Source organism: Triticum urartu, chromosome 3A (assembly GCF_056163025.1).
Source record: "Triticum urartu cultivar PI428250 chromosome 3A, HENAU_Tu73, whole genome shotgun sequence".
Classification (NCBI taxonomy): domain Eukaryota; kingdom Viridiplantae; phylum Streptophyta; class Magnoliopsida; order Poales; family Poaceae; genus Triticum; species Triticum urartu.
In genome coordinates, this window is record NC_141875.1 from 493,768,490 (window position 1) to 493,785,090 (window position 16,601).

Here is a 16,601-nt window from a genome sequence, read left to right on the forward strand (position 1 = left end):
GGATCTTTCCCGATGGCCGAAACTACACTTCCTATATATAATTCTTCACCTCCGGACCATTCGGGAACTCCTCGTGATGTCCAGGATCTCATCCGTGACTCCGAACAACTTTCGGATTATTGCATACTCATATCTCTACAACGCTAGCGTCACCGAACCTTAAGTGTGTAGACCCTATGGGTTCGGGAGACATGTAGACATGACCGAGACGGCTCTCCGGCCAATAACCAACAGCGGGATCTGGATACCCATGTTGGCTCCCACATGCTCCTCGATGATCTCATTGGATGAACCACGATGTCGAGGATTCAAGCAACCCCGTATACAATTCCCTTTGTCAATCGGTACGTTACTTGCCCGAGACTTGATCGTCGGTATCCCAATACCTTGTTCAGTCTCGTTACCGGCAAGTCACTTTACTCGTACCGTAATGCATGATCCCGTGATCAACCACTTGATCACATTGAGCTCATTATGATGATGCATTACCGAGTGGGCCCAGAGATACCTCTCCGTCATACAGAGTGACAAATCCCAGTCTTGATCCGTGTCAACCCAACAGACACTTTCGGAGATACCCGTAGTATACCTTTATAGTCACCCAGTTACGTTGTGACGTTTGGTACACCCAAAGCACTCCTACGGTATCTGGGAGTTACACGATCTCATGGTCTAAGGAAAAGATACTTGACATTGGAAAAACTCTAGCAAACGAACTATACGATCTTGTGCTATTCTTAGGATTGGGTCTTGTCCATCACATCATTCTCCTAATGATGTGATCTCGTTATCAATGACATCCAATGTCCATAGTCAGGAAACCACGACTATCTATTGATCAACGAGCTAGTCAACTAGAGGCTTACTAGGGACATGTTGGTGTCTATGTATTCACACATGTATTACGATTTCCGATAACACAATTATAGCATGAATAAAAGACAATTATCATGAACAAGGAAATATAATAATAATCCTTTTATTATTGCCTCTAGGGCATATTTCCAACAATATGTTCATGTTGTTTCCTAGTGATCCGTGCCTCTTTTGAGGATGACCAGTAAGGATGATTTGTTAATCTTGTGGTGCTCTATCCATCCATGTCTTTGTTTGAAATTATGGAGCACCCTAGCTTGAGTCAATCGAGCTCTACCTTTTCTATTTTGTAAATCCTGGCAGATTGTCTACTTGTTAGCGATTTTGCCGAGGATGTTGTTGTTGATCCGTGTATGCTATGTTGTTGTTGTTGCCATGTCTAGCTTATATGATATGTATTCTTGATGGGTGTATGCTTAGTTTGTCATGCCTTGCTCTGTAGTGAGTGCATCGAGCTCATAAACATGCCTACTCGTTAACAGATTTGCATGCTCCAGTTTTTCACTAAGTCTGTAATCTGATTATGTTTTTGCCATGTTCACATGCTTGCAATTGTATTTTCTGATCCCTTTTGGCTCAAGGTCACTAAGGGACTTTTATTAAGCTCTTTGAGTAGCTTCATGGCATGCTTTACTTTGCCATGTTAAGTTCCTGTAGCATATAGTTTTATTGCTCTAAAGTGTGCTACCTGATCTGAAATTCCAGGCTTGTGTTAATTTCACTAAGTCTGAAACCTGTTTAACAATTGCACTTTTGCCATGCTTGTTTGAGCATGTTAATGGATGAATTGGCCATAACTCAGTGTTCATCTTTTGTCAAGTATCATGAGTGGATCCCTGCCATGTATTTTTTTGCCATGTTTGAGTGTTGTAGCATGTTTAACTTGTTGCATTTATATGGCTACTTGTTGTTTATCGCAGACCGGTGCCATATTTGTTTTGCTTGCCATTTCCAAACCGTGCCTCCGATTCCGGTGATCTTTATATCGATTTCAACCGAAATCACCTCACCTTTCAAGTGGAACACTTGGATTTCCAAGTTGAGGCCAGGTTCAATCATTCCTTGTCAAATCATGCATATGCATCGCATACCACATTCCGCATATCATACCATGTTCATGTGTTGGTTGTTTACTATGTTGTGTGCTTCTTTCCGGTGTTTGCTTCTTTGGGTTGGTTCCGGTAACGTCCCGTTTGTGAGGACCCATTCGACTACGTCCGTTTGTCTTCTTCATGGACTCGTTCTTCTTCCTTGCGGGATTTCAGGCAAGATGACCATACCCTCGAAATCACTTCTATCTTTGCTTGCTAGTTGCTTGCTCTTTTGCTATGCCTATGTTGCGATACCTACCACTTGCTTATCATGCCTCCCATATATGTGTGTGTGTGTGCGCGTGTGTGTGTGTGTGTGAATATCATACAAAATATCAAGTTCATTGTTTATCATATTTAAGATAATTATAAGCCAATATGAATGGATGGTGGAGAAACAATTTTCTTGATGAGTATACATGTGGTTCGCTACAAAACTACAAGCTAAAAGCATATCCTCACACAACCTCTTTATCTCGGTGACGAGTGAACCAAAAGCGACAATATGATGACATAGGTCAAAAGACACCTCTGCACAAAAAGGTTACGTTGGACGACAGATTGCAAGCATGCACAATGAAGATAACCATGTGTACAGTTTTGTGACTTCGGTGCAAGATAAGCAAGATATCTATCCATGTTTATACATATCTTCCTTTTGTGAAAGATAATAATTCATATAAACCTCTGGGATATCTACTTTCGGCGTGGAAAGTCTAAGAGTCCAAAATGGAGTGATAAACATGATAGCAAGCTGCATTCATAACTAAGATACCTCTAATCCACATGAAACTTAGTTTCTTCGATAAATCAATAAATGGTCACTGTACAAGATTACAAACCTCCCCATATAAACCAGATATCATTAAGACCCACACAGAGGTTAATCTAAAAAGCCAGTTACATCGAATCATATCAAAAGTCATCATGATATAATCATCTTTCTTCAAGAAATGCAAATAACCTATTTGCAGACATGATATGTCTCCAACATATCTATAATTTTAGATTGTTCCATGCTATTATATTATCTACTTTGGATGTTTTATATGCATTAATATGCTATTTTATATTATTTTTTGGACAAACTTATTAACCCAGAGCCCAGTGCCAGTTTCTGTTTTTTCCTTGTTTTTGAGTTTTACACAAAAGGAATATCAAACGGAGCCCAAACGAGCTGAAAATTTACGGTGATTTTTTATGGACCAGAAGAAGCCCACGGAGCATCGGAGTTGGGCCAGAAGAGTCCCGAGGCAACCACAAGGGTAGGGGTGCCCCCTAGGCCACGCCCCTGGCTTGTGGGTCCCTCGGGAACCCCCTGGCGTGAGACTGATGCCAAAAATTCTTATAAATCCTGAAACCCCGAGAAAGAAACCTAGATCAGAAGTTCCGCCGCCGTAAGCCTCTATAGCCATGAAAAACCAATCGGGAGCCCATTCTGACACCCTGCCGGAGGGGGAAACCATCACCGGAGGCCACCTTCATCATCCTGGCGGTCTCCATGATGAGGAGGGAATAGTTCACTATAACACCCCAAATGTAACTTTCCATATTTGTAACTCCGACTATTGCCATTTTCGGCTTTAAGTTATGAGATTCCCTTCGTGGTTGGGTTTTGTCTTTGTTTTGCATTTTGTTCATGTCTTGCATTCCATATCATGTCATCATGTGCATCTCATTTGCATACATGTTCGTCTTATGCATCCGAGCATTTTCCCCGTTGTCTGTTTTGCAATCCGACACTCCTACATGCACCGGCGCACCCCTCTTGTCTCTTTTCGTGAACAAGTGTTAGATGTTCTCGGAATGGGTTCAGATTTGCCAAGTGGCCTTGGTACACCACCGGTAGACCGCCTGTCAAATTTCATTCCATTTGGAGGCCGTTTGATGCTCCAACGGTTAACCGGGTAACCGCAAAAGCCTCTTGTGTGTTGCAGCCCAACACCCCTCCAAAACAGCCCAATAACCCATCCAAACAACTTCCATGTCCTCCGTCGTCGGATCACGATCGTGTGGGCGAAAACTACACCTCATTTGGAAACTCCTACCTCCTCCTAACTATAAATATGTGCCCTCCCCGAAATTCTCGGGCAGATAAACCCTAACCTAACCCTCTCCGCCGCCGGACACGTCCGGTCCGCATCGGACGAGTCGCCGCCGCCGCCCGCGGCCACTGGTGTGCTTCCAACTGGCGCGCCGCCGCCTCCCACCACACCGGCCCGCGGGGTCCGACCGCCTCACCACACCTCCCTGCTCCGCCCTCCGCCGTCGTGCTCGCGTGCCGCCGTCGCCACTTCGCCGGCCACCGCGGCCAACCGCGTCACCGGCCCGCCACTTCGCCATCGCCGTCTCGGCTCCGCCTTGCCCCGCCGTTCCGCCCGGTCGCCGCTCTGCCGCGTCGTCCGCCCGCTCGATCCGCTCCTTCCCCGACTTCGGCGAGCTCCCTCCGCTCCGGCCGGCCATCTCCCTCGACTCCGGCGTGGATCTCGGTGATCCTCGAAGTCCGCGCCAACCGGGACCAAATCCACCCATCCTTTTAACCAAATGCCGCCCGGTGTCCCGATCCACTCCGCCCCGGTACCGCTCCGTCCCGCGTTGACTTTCGCGGAGGTGAAATTCCGCCAGGTCCCGGAGCTCTCTGTTATTTTTATACCCTGTTCGTCATGCCATATCTCCATGACCATAGCTCCGTTTGATGCATATGATATATCAAAATGTTCATTGTGAGATGCTCTTCATTTCATTCCATTGTGACATGCTTGTTTGAGTTCGTCTTGATGCCCTAATCATTTATGCAAGAGTGCTATAAAATGTTTACTGCTACTACTTATCAGATTATGATGATTTGTCATTTTTGTCACATTTGATGTGTGCTCCATATGAGCATGAGCTCTACATGAGTTTTGAACCACATCATGACATGCCTTCGTTTGCTATGATATGTTCCTGTAGCATGTTGTTTGCTTGCTCTAAACATGGCTTTCTGATATTATTTCTGGCATGTTAGTATTTTCACTAAGTCTGTGAAGCTGATATCTTTTGCACTTTTGCCATGCTTGTTTGAACCTGCTCTTGTGTGATTTAGCCGTAGCTCAGTGTTCATTTTTTGTCAAGCATCTTATGTACATCACTTCCATGTACTTTGTTTCTATGTTGGAGTGCAGTAGCTTAGTTTCTTGTTGCATTCTAGATGGCATCGTGCTGTTAATCGCAGAATTGTGTCATTCTTGTTTTGCTTGCCATTTGCAAACCGTGGATCCGTTTCCGATGATCTTTATATCGATTTCGACCAAAATCATCTCATCTTTCCAGCGGCACACTTGGTTTGCCAAGTTGATGCCTTAATCATTCTTTCCCTTCCGGAGCATGCATATGCATTGCATATCATGTCTTGCATGTCATGTCATGTTTTGCATCATGTGGCTTGTGTATTGCACCATGATTGATTGTTGGTCCTTTGCTTGTGTTCTTGCTCTGGGTAGAGCCGGGAGACGAGTACATGATTGAGGAACCTGTTGAGTACGCTAACGAGGATCAAGCTTTCGACAACTCTGAGAACTTTGCAGGCAAGATGACCATACCCTCGAAATCACTTCTATCTTTGCTTGCTAGTTGTTCGCTCTATTGCTATGCCGCGCTTCCTACCACTGTCTATATCATGCCTACCATATTTCCATGTCAAGCCTCTAACCCACCTTTCCTAGCAAACCGTTGTTTGGCTATGTTACCACTTTTGCTCAACCCCTTTTATAGCGTTGCTAGTTGCAGGTGAAGATGAAGTTTGTTCCATGTTGAAACATGGATATTGTTGGGATATCATTATTATATCTTATTTACTTTAATGCATCTATGTACTTGGTAAAGGGTGGAAGGCTCGGCCTTTTGCCTGGTGTTTTGTTCCACTCTTGTCGCCCTACTTTGCGTCATACCGGTGTTATGTTCCTTGATTTTCCGTTCCTTACGCGGTTGGGTGTTATGGGAACCCCTTGACAGTTCGCGTTGAATAAAACTCCTCCAGCAAGGCCCAACCTTGGTTTTACCATTTGCCTACCTACCACCATATACCTTTCCCTTGGGTTCTGCAGACTCAAGGGTCATCTTTATTTTAAACCCCCCTGGGCCAGTGCTCCTATGAGTGTTGGTCCGAAACGGGAAACCTGCGGGGCCACCTCGGGGTAACTTGTGGTTTGGTTTTACTCGTAGCTTGACCTATCTGGTGTGCCCTGAGAACGAGATACGTGCGACTCCTATCGGGATTTGTCGGCACATCAGGCGGCTTTACTGGTCTTGTTTTACCATTGTCGACATGTCTTGTAACCAGGATTCCGAGACTGATCGGGTCTTCCCGCGAGAAGGAATATCCTTCGTTGACCATGAGAGCTTGTGATGGGCTAAGTTGGGACACCCCTGTAGGGTTTTGAACTTTTGAAAGACGTGCCCGCGGTTATGAGCAGATGGGAATTTGTTAATATCTGGTTGTAGAGAACTTAACACTTAATTAACTTAATTAAAATGAATCAATCGCGTGTGTAGCCGTGATGGTCTCTTTTCGGCGGAGTCCGGGAAGAGAACACGGTCTCGTGTTATGCTTGAACGTAAGTAGCTTCAGGATCACTTCTTGATCACTTATAGCTTCTCGACCGTGTGTTGCTTCTCTTCTCACTCTCATTTGCGTATGTTAGCCACCATATATGCTAGTGCTTGCTGCAGCTCCACCTCACTACCTTTTTCCTACCCATAAGCTTAAATAGTCTTGATCTCGCAGGTGTGAGATTGCTGAGTCCTCGTGACTCACGGTTACTTCCAAACAGATGTAGGTGCCAATGATGCCAGTGCAGGGGACGCTACCGAACTCAAGTGGGAGTTAGACGAGGATTCGGGCCGTTACTATGTTTCTTTTTCGGATGATCAGTAGAGGAGCCCAGTTGGGACGATCGGGAATCTAGCAATTGGGGTTGTCTTTCTTTATTTTGGTTCCATAGTCGGACCTTTGATTGTACCTTGGATGATGTATGGATTATTTATGTATTGTGTGAAGTGGCGATTGTAAGCCGACTCTTTATCCCTTTCTTATTCAGTACATGGGATGTGTAAAGATTACCCCTCTTGCGACATGCCTACCATGCGGCTATGCCTCTAAGTCGTTCCCCGACACGTGGGAGATATAGCCGCATTGTGGGTGTTACAAGTTGGTATCAGAGCCTTCCCCAATTTAGGAGCCCCCTGCTTGATCGAATCGCTGACGTTGTTGAGTCTAGAACAAAATGTTTTGAGTCTTAGGATTATATATATCGGAGAGTAGGATTCTTTTTACTCCTCAGTCCCTTCGTCGCTCTGGTGAGGCCTCCTAACGTAGATTTTTGACTCTTCTCTCCTTAAATTTCACGATTTTTTTAGGATCACGCGGGTATCTTGGAATCGTTCCGATGGTTTTGTGATGAGAACATTGTTCTTGGTGCCTCCTAACATTTAGGGGTTGTGGAAGTGTCCCGGGGAATTGATCTCTGAGGTGTTGTCGTCACAATTTTATCGTTGCAGTTCTGGAATACCTGAGTTCGCCGACATCCAAAATCTCTTTTATGCAGTTGTTGGTGAGATAACCTCGACGTCACCCAGTACTAGGGCGGGAGTTCGGTAGTATTGCCATAACTCGTATAATGGATGCTTTTCGAAGGTTGAGGTAAATGATTTCCAAAGGTTTCTTGGTTATGTGTTGAAGGATGGATACAGCTGGATGTAGGATTTGTTAGTTTTGGGTGAGATATTATGCTTCCCCTGTATCCCCAACACCTGATTGCATAACCAGAAAGTTTCGGGAGTTTTATAGGTGGGAATTCATGTAGCTCTAGTATTTCTTCCCACAGATATTTGGTTTGTGATTGGGTAATCCTTACCATTTATTTGTTCATATCTGTACCTTGTTGCTTTATTCTTATACCTTTATCTAAGTGGCTTCTCAACCTTAATGGAAGTGTGATGATTTACTTTGGAATTCATTCATTCATCCTTTTTCGAATATTAAGACTTTATGTTGCAATTTCGATCCATTGATTCAGCTTGAATATATGTCTTTCAAGATGCTAATGGATGTCAACCTCTTCAGGATGGCTCCTCCAACGCGTCAGAATCCGGACCGCAATGATGGGGATCAGTCGAACCCTCCGCCACCACCTCCACCTCCGGAGGCATGGCAAGCCGTCATGGCAGCCACCAACGCCAACACTCAGATGCTTTTGCAACTCTTGCAAGAGCGCAACCAAGGGCAAGGCAACCAAGGAAATCAAGGCCAAGGCAACAATTACCCTCAGTTTGCTACCCTTAAGCAGTTCCTCATAAACCAGGCGAAGTCCTTCAGCAATTGTGTCGAGGCCACAGACGCTGACGACTGGCTCGTGGATATCTGCAAACATTTTGAATGTAGCAATGTCAGGCCTGAGGATTTTGTCAAGTTTGCTTCGTTTTAACTCAAGGACCAAGCTGCTGAGTGGTATCAACAATACAGAGATTCCAGAGGAGGTCGTGTGATTACCTGGAATGATTTCCGCCGAGACTTCAAAGCTCATCACATCCCACCAAGTGTTGCTGAGAGCAAGCGTGAGGAGTTCCGTAGTCTCAAGCAAGGCAGCATGTCCGTGTATCAATACAATATCCAGTTTCAGAAACTTGCTCGCTTCACTAAACAAGATGTCCCTGATGAAAAGAGTATGATTTATCAATTCAGAGGTGGCCTTAGAGAAGATATGCAATTAGCTCTCGTGCTTCTTGAGCCGACTAAGTTTGATCAATTCTACAACATGGCACTAAAGCAAGAAGTTGCTCAGCTCAAGTGTGAGGCATCTAAGAAGAGAGTCAGGGATGTAGTTCAATCTTCTTCTTCATCACAAGTGGGAGCTAAGCAACAGAAGTTCTGGTTGCCTCCTCCTCTGTTTCGTCAGCCTTATCAGCAGAAAAGCAAAGGTGGCAATGGATCTTCCCACCCACCCAACCCAGGCTATCAGAACAAAGCTCAGTCTCATACTCCAAGGTCAAGTGCTCCTTATCACCATCCGCTCTCAGAGGTTACTTGCAACAAGTGTCAGCAGAAAGGGCACTATGCAAACAAGTGCTTCAACCAAAGGCACCTTCCACCTCCGCCTCCTGTGAGATCTGCCAGCAATGCAGTGGTCAAGCATAATCCCAAGCATGCTAAGGTCAACATGATGAACGCAGCTCAGGCAGAGGATTCTTCAGATGTGATCATGGGTAACCTTCCAGTTAACTCTATTCCTGCAAAAGTTCTTTTTGACACTGGTGCATCGCATTGTTTCATGTCAAGATCGTTTTTTTCCAAGCATGACTTCACTACTTCACTTTTGGTTAAACCCATGGCTGTCATTTCTCTGGGTAAACATTTGAGCTCTAGTTTGATAGCTCCTGATGTGTCAATTGAGATGGGCAACTATAAATTTCTGTCTTCTCCAATTGTTCTTGGTGACTCGGATATTGATCTAATTCTCGGCATGGACTGGCTTTCTAAGCACAAGGCTTAGCTTGATTGTGCTGCCAGGCAGATTCAATTGACACACTCTTCTGAGGATGTGATCATCTATGCCGCTTGTGATGATACCATTCGACTGTTTTCTCTCAATGAGAAGGGCGAGTTGAATGCCATCTCTCAGATTCCAGTCGTTTGTGAATATCAAGACGTCTTTCCAGAAGAGCTTCCAGGAATGCCTCCTCACCGGCCAGTTGAATTCATTATCAATCTTGAGCCTGTCACGGAACCTGTTTGCAAACGTCCTTATAAGCTTGGACCAGAGGAGTTGAAGGAGTTGAAGAAACAACTCGATGAACAAGAGCGTATGGGTCTGAACAGACCGAGTTCATCTCCATGGGGTTGTGGTGTTCTTTTTGTCAAGAAGAAGGATGGAACGGAACGACTCTGCTTCGACTACCGTCCATTGAACAAGAAGACAATAAAGAACAAGTATCCACTTCCCAACATCAATGAGCTTTTCGAGCAACTTAAAGGTGCCCAACTATTCTCCAAGCTTGACCTCCGTATGGGTTATCATCAGATTCGCATTCATGAACAAGATATCCCCAAGACAGCATTCAGAACAAGCTATGGTTCTTATGAATATACTGTCATGTCTTCCGGCCTTGTCAATGCTCCTCTAATGTACTCTCGCATGATGAACTTCATCTTCAACCCTTATACAAATGATTTCGTCCTGGTGTATCTCGATGACATCTTGGTCTTTTTCCAAGAATTAGGAGGATCATGACAAGCATTTGAGATTGGTGCTTGACAAACTCAGAGAGCATCAATTCTATGCGAAGTTTTCCAAGTGTGAGTTCTGGCTTGACGAATTTCTTTACCTTGGTCATATCATCTCCACCAAAGGCATCACTGTTAATCCCAAGAAGGTGTCTGCAATTGTGAATTGGGAACCTCCTTAGAATGTTAAGCAGCTCCGCAGTTTTCTTGGGCTTGCAAGATATTGTCGAAGATTCATTGAGAATTTCTCTAAGATTGCAAAGCCTCTTTCTAGCCTCCTCCAGAAGCATGTCAAGTATGTCTGGCTGCCTGAATGTGACGTTGCCTTCAACACCCTCAAAAAGAAGTTAGTCACATCTCCTGTCTTGACTCCTCCTGATGAATCCAAGCCATTTGAAGTTTTCTATGATGCTTCCTTGCAAGGTCTCGGTGTTGTGTTAATGCAAGATAAGAAAGTTGTGGCCTATACCTCTCGTCAGTTGAAGCCCAACGAAAGGAACTACCCCACTCACGACATTGAGTTGGTGGCAGTTGTCCATGCATTATTAACATGGAGACATCTCTTGTTGGGAAGGAAAGTGGACATCTTCACGGATCATAAGAGCCTCAAGTACATCTTCACTCAACCCAACCTCAACCTCAGGCAGACTCGTTGGGTCGAAATGATTCAAGAATACAATCCGAGTATCGAATATACTCCAGGCAGGGCCAATGTCATTGCAGATGCTTTGAGCAGGAACGCTTACTGCAACAACTTAATTCTCAATCCCTTCTAACCGGACCTTTGTGAAGCTTTCCGCAAACTGAATCTCCAAGTTGTTCCTCAAGGCTTTCTTGCCAATCTCCAAGTCTCTCCTACTTTGGAAGATCAAATTCGTGAGGCACAACTCCTAGATTCCATGGTGAAGAAGGTGAAAAATGGGATTGCCAAGAGCCAACCCAAATACAAGTGTTATCGCATTGATGACAAAGACACTCTATTCTTCGAGGATCGAATTGTGGTTCCTAAAGGTGATCTAAGGAAAGTCATTATGAACGAGGCGCAAAATTCCCTTCTATACATTCATCCTGGAAGTACAAAGATGTACCATGACCTCAAGCAGTCGTATTGGTGGACTCGAATGAAGCGAGAAATTGCTCAGTTCGTGAATGAATGTGATGTCTGCAGAAGGGTGAAAGCTGAACACCAACGGCCAGCTGGTCTTCTCCAATCTCTTGCTATTCTAGAATGGAAGTTTGACCATATTGAGATGGACTTCGTGACTGGATTTCCCAAGTCCAAGCGTGGAAATGATGCTATCTTCGTTGTCATCGACAAGCTTACTAAAGTGGCTCATTTCCTTCCAATCAAAGAATCTATCACAGCAGCTCAGCTGACAGAGCTATACACCTCCAGGATTGTCTCTTTGCACGACATTCCGCAATTGATATTTCCAGATCATGGAAGCATCTTCACTTCTAAGTTCTGGGACTCCATCCAAAAGGCCATGGGCACCAACATTCGCTTCAGCACAGCCTTTCATCCTCAAACTAGCGGCCAAGTCGAGCGAGTCAATCAAATCCTTGAAGATATGCTCAGGGCTTGTGTCATTTCCTTCGGTATGAAGTGGTAAGATTGTTTTCCATATGCCGAGTTCTCCTACAACAACAGCTTCCAAGCGAGTTCGGGCAAGGCCCCATTCGACAGAGACTGGTGAACGCCAACTTCTTGGCAATGACTTAATCACAGAAGCTGAAGAAATGTGTAAAGTCATCTGTGAAAATCTCAAACCCGCGCAATTGCGCCAGAAGAGTTACTATGATAGCAAGCACCGTGACTTGGCTTTCGAGATAGGAGACCATGTCTACCTCCGCGTCTCTCCAATGAAAGGTACTCGTCGCTTCAGTATCAAAGGGGAGCTTGCCCCTAGATACGTGGGTCCTTTCAAGATCATTGGCAAAAGAGGCGACCTCGCTTATCAACTTGAGCTTCCGTCCAACTTCGCAAATGTGCACGATGTGTTTCACGTGTCACAACTTCGCAAGTGCTTCAAGACTCCTGAGCGCACCATCAACTTCGAAGAGATTGATCTCCAAGAAGATCTGTCTTATCATGAGCATCCCGTTGCTATTCTTGAAGAAACCGAGCGCAAGACTCGCAACAAGTCTATCAAATTCCTGAAAGTGAAGTGGTCACACCATTCTGACCGAGAAGCCACCTGGGAGCGCGAGGATCACCTTCGTTCCGAATATGCGGAGTTCTTTCAATCCTAGATCTCGGGACGAGATCCTCTCGTAGTGGTGGAGTGTTGTAACACCCCAGATGTAACTTGCCATATTTGTAACTCTGACTCTTGCCATTTTTGGCTTTAAGTTATGAGATTCCCTTCGTGGTTGGGTTTTCGTCTTCGTTTTGCATTTTGTTCATGTCTTGCATTCCATATCATGTCATCATGTGCATCTCATTTTCATACATGTTCGTCTTATGCATCCGAGCATTTTCCCCGTTGTCCGTTTTGCAATCCGACACTCCTACATGCACCGGCGCACCCCTCTTGTCTCTTTTCGTGAACAGGTGTTAGACGTTCTCGGAATTGATCGAGATTTGCCAAGTGGCCTTGGTACACCACCGGTAGACCGCCTGTCAAATTTCATTCCATTTGGAGGCCATTTGATGCTCCAACGGTTAACCGGGTAACCGCAAAAGCCTCTTGTGTGTTGCAGCCCAACACCCCTCCAAAACAGCCCAATAACCCATCCAAACCACTTCCATGTCCTCCGTAATCAGATCACGATCGTGTGGGCGAAAACTGTACCTCATTTGGACACTCCTACCTCCTCCTACCGATAAATATGTGCCCTCCCCGAAATTCTCGCGCAGATAAACCCTAACCTAACCCTCTCCGCCGTCGGACACGTCCGGTCCGCACCGGACGAGTTGCCGCCACCGCCCGCAGCCACTGGCGTGCCGCCACGTGGCGCACCGCCGCCTCCCACCGCGCCGGCCCGCGGGGCCCGACCACGGCCCTCCCGGCCCGCACCGCCCGGCCGCCTCCCCGCGCCTCCCTGCTCCGCCCTCCGCCGTCGCCACTTCGCCGGCCGCCGCCGCCAACCGCATCACGGGCCCGCCACTTCGACGCCGCCGCCTCGGCTCCGCCTCACCCCACCGCTCCTCCGCCGTCCCGTCCGATCGCCGCTCCGCCGCGTCGTCCGCCCGCCGGATCCGCTCCTTCCCCGACTTTGGCGAGCTCCCTCCGCTCCAGCTGACCATCTCCCTCGACTCCAGCATGGATCCCGGCGATCCTCGAAGTCCGCGCCAACCGGGACCAGATCCACCCATCCTTCGAACCAAACGCCCCCCGGCGTCCCGATCCTCTCTGTCCCGGTATGGCTCCGTCCCGCGTTGACTTTCATGGAGGTGAAATTCCACCAAGTCCCGGAGCTCTCTATTATTTTTATGCCCTGTTCGTCATGCCATATCTCTATGACCGTAGCTCCGTTTGATGCATGTGATATATCAAAATGTTCGTTGTAAGATGCTCTTCATTTCATTACATTGTGACATGCTTGTTTGAGTTCATATTGATGCCCTAATCATTGATGCAAGAGTGCTATAAAACGTTTACTACTGCTACTTATCAGATTATGATGATTTGTCATTTTTGTCACATTTGATGTGTGCTTCATATGAGCATGAGCTCTACATGAGTTTTGGACTACATCATGCCATGCCTTTGTTTGCTATGATATGTTCATGTAGGATGTTATTTGCTTGCTCTAAACATGGCTTTCTGATGTTATTTCTGGCATGTTAGTATTTTCACTAAGTCTGTGAAGCTGATATCTTTTGCACTGTTGCCATGCTTGTTTGAACCTGCTCTTGTGTGATTTAGCCGTAGCTCAGTGTTCATGTTTTGTCAAGCATCTTGTGTACATCACTGCCATATACTGTGTTGCTATGTTGGAGTGCAGTAGCTTAGTTTCTTGTTGCATTCTAGATGGCATCGTGTAACGCCCTCGATGCGGCTATAGCTCCCACGTGTCGAGGCACGACTTAGAGACATAACCGCATTGAAAGCAATGTCACAAGTCAGGCAATCATTACAACATCCCATGTAATACATAATAAAAGAGGGAGATAACATAGTTGGCTTACACTCGCCACGTCACATCAGAGTACATAAATAACATCCATCAAACAAACACTCATGGCCCGTCTACAGCGCCAAAATGGAAAAGAACCCAACATGCGACAAGGCCCTGAATCGAACCCCAACTAGGCACCACTACTGATCATCGGGAAAGGAAACATAATAACGCTGAGAGTCCTCGTCGAACTCCCACTTGAGCTCGTACTCGTCACCTGGAGCGGAATCACCTGGACCTGCATCTGGAATTATAGTATTTGTGAGCCACAAGGACTCAGCAATCTCGCACCCACGCGATCAAGACTATTTAAGCTTATAGGACAGGATAAGGCAAGTATATGTGGAGCTGCAGCAAGCGACTAGCATATATGGTGGCTAACTTATTCGCAAAGGAGAGCGAGAAGAGGAGGCAAAGCGCGAGCGAGAAACTAGAAGGAACAACCTGCGCAAGCATTACTCCAACACCGTGTCCACTTCCCGGACTCCGCCGAAAAGAGGCCATCACGGTAACACACTCAGTTGATTCATTTTAATTAATTAAGGTTTACGTTGTCTACAACCGGATATTAACAAATTCCCATCTGCCCATAACCGCGGGCACGGCTTTCGAAAGTTCAATCCCTGCAGGGGAGTCCCAACTTAGCCCATGACAAGCTCTCACGGTCAACGAAGGAATAGACCTCCACCCGAGACACACCGATCAGACTCGGTAACCCGGTACAACAAGACAATTCGACAGGTTAAAACAAGTCCAGCAACACCGCCCGAATGTGCCGACAAATCCCGATAGGAGCTGCACATATCTCTTTCTCAGGGCACACTCAGATGAGACTAGCTACGAGTAAAACCAACCCTCAAGTTTCCCCGAGGTGGCCCCGCAGGCAGCTCAGTTCGGACCAACACTCAGAGGGAGCACTGGCCCGTGGGGGGCTAAAATACGATGACCCTTGGGTCTGCAGAACCCAAGGGAAAGAAAAGGGTAGGTGGCAAATGGTAAAACCAAGGTTGGGCATTGCTGGAAAAGCTTTAATCGAGGCGAAATATCAAGGGGTTCCCATTATAACCCAACCGCGTAAGGAACGCAAAATCCGGGAACATAACACCGATATGACGGAAACTAGGGTGGCAAGAGTGGAACAAAACACTAGGCGAGAGGCCGAGCCTTCCACCCTTTACCAAGTATATAGATGCATTAAGATAACATAGCAATATAATGATATCCCAACAAGTAAATAAATGTTCCAACAAGGAACGGCTCCAATCTTCACCTGCAACTAACAACGCTATAAGAGGGGCTGAGCAAAGCGGTAACATAGCCAATCAACGGTTTGCTAGGACAATGGTGGGTTAGAGGTTTGACATGGCAATTGGGAGGCTGACAAGCAAAAGGTAGGCATCGTAGCATTGGCAAAGCAAGAGCGAGCAAACTAGCATAGCAAAGATAGTAGTGATTTCGAGGGTATGATCATCTTGCCTGCACAGTTGTCAAAGTTGACTGGATCCTCACAAGCAAACTCAACGGGCTCCTCGGTAGCGAACTCGTCTCCCGGCTCTACCCAACAAGACAAACAAGCAACAAGGATACAATCAACCACGTGCAAGACCAAGCAATATGATGAAATGATGACATGCTATGCGGGATGCGATGCGGGATGCAAAATGCAAGATATGACAGGAAATGCATGAACCTGGCCTCAACTTGGAATTCCAAGGGTGCCACTGGATAGAGGGGATGAAATCGCTTGAAAACGATATAAAGATCATTGGAATCGGAGTTACGGTTTGGAAATGGCAAGCGTTTTAAGATATGACACCGGTCTGCGATTTACAGCAAGTAGGCATCTAAATGCAACGAAATGAACATGCTACAGCCACCAAACATGAAAACAAAATACATGGCAGTGATGTACACAAGATGGTTAACAAAACACTAGCACTGAGCCATAGGCAAATTCATCCATTAAGAGGTTCAAACAAGCATGGCAAAAATGAATATGCAAAACAGATTCCAGACTTTGTGAAATTAACACTAGCCTGAAATTTCAGATCACGAAGCCCTCTTCGGAGCAGCAAAACAACATGATAGATGACCTGAACATGACAAGTAAGAACATGGCATGGAGCTACTCAACAAGATTAACAAAACACCCAAAGTGACCTGGGGCCAAAAGGGTTCACAAAATACTCTACCGAGCTCACGAACATAGCTCGAACACCATCAGTTTTCAGACTTGGTGAAAACTGAGA